The sequence below is a fragment of the Silene latifolia genome, chromosome 2 (genome assembly GCF_048544455.1).
Source record: "Silene latifolia isolate original U9 population chromosome 2, ASM4854445v1, whole genome shotgun sequence".
Classification (NCBI taxonomy): Eukaryota; Viridiplantae; Streptophyta; class Magnoliopsida; order Caryophyllales; family Caryophyllaceae; genus Silene; species Silene latifolia.
The window spans coordinates 145,604,494-145,610,264 of record NC_133527.1 but is presented as its reverse complement, the minus strand read 5'-3'; positions in this window follow the sequence as shown (position 1 = coordinate 145,610,264).

The following is a 5,771-nucleotide window of genomic DNA, read 5'->3' as shown; positions in this document are numbered from 1 at the left end:
TGGGCATGCCAAGCAGTCAAGCACTACAACACAAAAATAGTAATGGACCGTGGGTTATGCCTAAGCCACCATTCCATTTTATCAAAACGACATAAAGCGTGTATTCCCGTGCCTGGATTGTACTATTGTTTCTCAGCCCTACTATTACCTTATGAAGTACCAACACTAGCAACTAATGTGCGCACAAATCAAATTATTAAACAAAAAACATAATTGTCAATTGAAACGTACAACACAATGGGCGATGATAATATAGCTAGGAGAAACATAACCATGCATATATATGCATGCATGTGATCTGATCGTAATCAGATTAGACACATGAATTTGGAAAACTCAATTGATTTAAACTATACGCAAGGTTGTATGATTTCCACGTCCTATAAGTAACTAGTCATGCAAATCATATCTTAACATAATCACATTCATGACGATTACTTAATCAATATCAACTGGGTGAAGGCATAATCATATTAATACTTTTATTTTGTTTTGCATTATTTATATTCCACCTTTATTCATTTTAAAGTTTTAATCACGCCTTCTAAACTTCGAGTCTTCACTCTCGGGTAGCGTATTAGGTATACGTGGTTTGTAGCCTATCACGTATACTCGAGGATTTCTCAATGCACACTAAAGGTAGCGACTGCGGGTCCCTCGTCACCCTAAAAAAAGTTTTATCTATCATTCTTATCTTATTTATAGGGTGAACATGTAGGTGTGAATGTCGATGTGTGATGAAAAAAATTAGAGGTGATAAAACTTTGAACAAGTAAATTGTTTAATTACCGATTATAATATTATCCCACCATCTAACCAATCATGAAATATGTTTTACATATTACATATTCAAACACAACAGCTTAACACTATATTTTTTTTTTTTGTATAAACAATTTAGGACTATCAAACTACAAAGTTAATTATTTATAAATGCTAGTAGTTTAATTTAGAGTATCCGCGGGTGATTAAATGGGTGACGGACGATTATCTACATCCCATCCTATCTTACCTGAAATAAAAACTCAATTGTATTCGTAATATTTAAGAAATTAGGCGTAGTTGAGATTCTTTTGGTATGAAAGTGGGTACTTTAATACATGAAATGAACATCTCTTGTTTACAATCAAATTGTCAATCTACGAAAAACAACTTTAAACTGAAAGGAATAAAAATGAGAAGGGCATATATACTATGCTATTCATATCTGAAAATAGCGTACCACATTTATTTAGGATCCTAAAATGCAGCATGATGCATACTTTATAGGACAAGTTGACTAGTACAAATCGATCCTTAATCAACGGCTACAAGTCTACAACACATCATATGAATCATGAATTGCATGATTGTTAGCAATTAAGAGGCATTCAAACAATCATCATTCATCATCAATGAGACGTTATTGTTGTCTTATTAGTTATTACCGATGGGATCGACTTTTTCAACATAGGAAAATGAGATTGCCTGGCGGTGGCCAATCGGTGAAATTGAAATTCGACGCCACCAAGGATATAATTGTAAATCATGTTCCTATTTTCACCTCCCTTTTAAAATTTTTGAATTTCAGAAAATTCATTAATAAAGGGTAGTTGGAATAAAAATATATCTTTAGAAAAAAAATAGCCATAAATTATGTCAATTTTGTTGGCATTGCTTGATTTTTGTAACAACCACTTTCTTTCTTTATCATTTTACTCTAAATTTATTTATCTAAGGAGAATGAGAAATACTAACTGACCTCATCCCAAAGAATCACAAATAGAGGTGTTAATAAGACGAGACAGCTCGTGAGAAACTCGATCTCGGCTCGGTGAAAGCTCGGCTCGAGAGCTTAACGCGTCAAGACGAGTTAAAGTTGAATCGGCTCGAAAAGCTTATGAGCGGTTCGAACTCGTGTAATTATATAAAATATTACTCATATTTTATAAAAATATTTTGTCATGATTATATATTTGTATCACACGTATCAAAAATATCTTATTGATTTTCCAATATTTGTATATAAAACCTTCGAGCTTTATTATTGAAAATATTGAAAGAGAAAAAAACGAAATTCTACAATTATATATGGGCTCGAGTTGAGCTCGCATTAAAGCTCGCAAGCTTGATAACGAGCATAGATTTTTCAAGCTCGAGATCGGCTCGAGCTTAAGTTTTACTTTACGAGAACAAGTTAAATACAAGACATGAAAAAATGGGGAAAGGTTTTTGTATATATAAAATCGTGTCCTACAAATACAACGACCCAACGCATATATACTATGCATACAACATGAACCCTAGGACCGTATTAGGAAACCCGAATATCTACCAGAATATAAAATATGACACAGAATATGTACTCAATATTTTCCTACCCATCCGCAAGTTGAAGCATGAGGATCAAGAATTCCCAACTTGGATATCAAATACCGAAATTGACGAACACCTAAAGCTTTAGTGAGTACATCAGCAACTTGCTCAGACGTGTGCACGTAGGACGGACGAATAACACAATCATGAATAGCATCCTGAACAAAAATGACAATCAACTTCAATATGCTTAGTACGTTCATGAAACACAGGATTCCTGGCAAGATGCAACACAGACTGACTCTATAAAAAGCTCAGCGGGACAATCAACAGAAACGTCAAGAGACTTAAACAATCCCCGTAACCATTTAATTTCATATGTGACCATAACCATGGCCCTATACTCGGCCTCAGCGATAGGCAGAGACACAGTAGGTTGCTTCTTTGTTTTTCAAGAAATCCGACAACTTCCTAAAAATATATAGTATGCAGTCAACGAACGACGGGACAAAGGGTAACTTGCCCAGTCAGCATCACAATAGACAGATAAGACTAAGTCAGTAGAAGCACGGAATAAAAGACCCCGACCAGGGTAGCGCTTGAGGTAACGCACCACTCGCAATGCCGCATGTCAATGCGCAACTCGCGGCTGTTGCATAAACCGAGACAAGATATGAACTGTATATGACAAATCAGGTCGAGTTATAGTAAGATAAATAAGACGACCAATTAGATGACGACGATACTGCTCCGGGTCGCTAAACAATGCATTATTAGCTAAAGCAAGACGATGATTTTGCTGAATAGGTAAACTCTCAGGCCGTCCACCTAAAATACTCGTCTCGGTCAAAATATCCAGAGCATATTTCATTTGACAAATAAATATGCAGTCGAATTCCTAGCAACTTCTATACCCAAAAAATATTTTAATTCCACTATCCTTCAGATGAAAACAAGAACTCAAATATGTTTTAACATGTTGAATTGAAACTGTATCATTTCCACCAATAACCAGATCGTCAACATAAATTAAACAATGTACCTCGACACCATGCTTGAAATAAGAAAATAAGGAATAATCATAAAGGCACTGAACAAACCCGTAAGCGGTAAGAGCAGATGAAAGCTTAGCAAACCAACACTGTGGTGCCTGACGAAGACCGTATAACGATTTCTTCAACCGACACACCTTACCCGAGGTGTCAACAGAATAACCTTAAGGCAATTTCATATAGACCTCCTCTTCCAAATCACCTTGCAAAAAAGCATTATGGACATCCATCTGGTGAATTCCCATTTACGAGCCGCTGTAATAGCTAAAAAAACACGAATAATAACCATTTTAGCGGTGAGAGCAAAAGTTTCAGAGAAGTCTGCTTCTTGCCTATTTCCAAACACAACAAGACGAGCCTTGAAGCGCTCAATCGATTCGTCAGCCTTCAGCTTAACCTTATAAACCCATTTGTTACCGATCACTTTCTTACTTAGTGGAAGATCTACAATTACTCATGTCTCATTACGAACTAGAGCGTCTAATTCAGCATCCATGGCTTGACGCCATATCTCATCCTTGACAGCCTCACGAAAAGAACCATGCTCAACATGAGCATCAACTGTACTAATAAAACATCAGTGACAGATAGAAATCTTATCATAACTGGCATAATGTGCTAAAGGATACGACATACCTGACGACAACCGGAGGAATAAACGAGATTGAGGGCTATATTCTTCATTAACCTGCATAACACGCACAGTACCTGTAACATACTCGTCTGCACTATAAGGAGACCACGGGAGACGTACACGTTTCCCCTACCATACTCTCCTACAACTTCCTCCGCACCAGGAACCTCTCATGCCCCGTCTTGACGCCATATCCACTTGGCTCTGATACCAAGTTAAATACAAGACATGAAAATATGGGAAAAGGTTTTTGTATATATCATATATACTATGCACACAACAAGAACCCTATGACCGTATTAGAAAACCCGAATATCTACCAGAATATAAAATATTACACAGAATATGTACTCAATATTTTCCTAAACCGTAACAGCACAAGCCTAGCAAGGCCAAGTTCGAGCTCGGGCTCGACTCGTTAACACCCTAACCACAATTACACTTAAAGCAATGTTAACGATTCACTACATCCTATTTTAAAGACCAATATCGATATGTTGTCTATGAAAACTATTTATAAAAACAAATTGTTTTCAATTACTTAATGTTTCTGAATTACTTTGATAGCACTCGAAAAGGAGAGTGAATTATCTGTCCTATTTTATGTCTCATCTCGTGTCCTACTATACTCTCTTTGTGATCACATCATTAACTTAAGAGAAATTGCTATTAATTTTATTATATGAATAATGATGTGTTATAAGATAAAAACATTGAAACTGGAGATGAGACACAAAATGGGACATGTAATCTCAAACTCCTCGAAAAGACAATCTTTGGAGAAATCAAGAGTAGAAATTGATGACTAAGGAATGACTCAGAACGTGTAGTGAATAAAATAAAAGGAGCATCAATTGGATCACGCATACCTGAACTGTATTACAAAAGCTAGACAGTTAAAAAGTAGACGAAAAATAAAGAGGAGAAAAAGGAAAAGCTTGTACACAAGCTGTAGCTATTGATTAAATTACTGCAAAATTGACAGAAGGAATAATTAAAACACAAATTCTCAATATAATAAGAGATATCTGTCTATAGTTATAGACGGATCAAATATCTACCCACTCTAAACATAAGATAAACAATAAGTTGTATATAAAACCTACAATATTACCACTTTAAGCATATTTGACCCATCTTTTACTTTAGACGGATATATTCGTTTACAGTGAGACTAATTGTAATTAAAAATGTAACAATATAAAGCCAATAAGGAAAAGGAGACGTAGAACATGAAGAAAAAGAATCCTGGATAATATGATATGGGGTAGAATAAAGACGGTAAAAAGAAAAAAAAAGTTGTTGACAACCACAAAGTGACCGTTATTGTGCACTAAAATCGAGGAGTGACGGTTTTTTATTAAGTTATAGAGAAATTATTCTTGGGACTTGCTAAATCCCGCACGCCAGTTTACTTAATCCCGCACATTTTTTCCCGTTATTCCGTATATACCCCTCTCATTTCTCACCCTACCAAGAGAGAAAAAAGAGAGAATAATTAAATCAAACTCAAACCCCAATGTTAACAACCTGTCTCCCTCCCTCAGCCTCGTCTCCCCTCCCCGGGCCCACCATGGTCACCGGCAATGGCCACCGCAAACGGTTAATTTGAAATTAAAAACTCCGTCAATTCATTGTACTGCAAAGTCTCGCGTTTCAAAACTTCGTCATATGTGCAACAAATTAGATGCAGTACATGATTAGAAACACATATTGGACAAGTCTTTGACCTAATTGTTCATCAATTTGACCAAATCATTGTTACACGGAGTATAAAATAGGAAAAATTC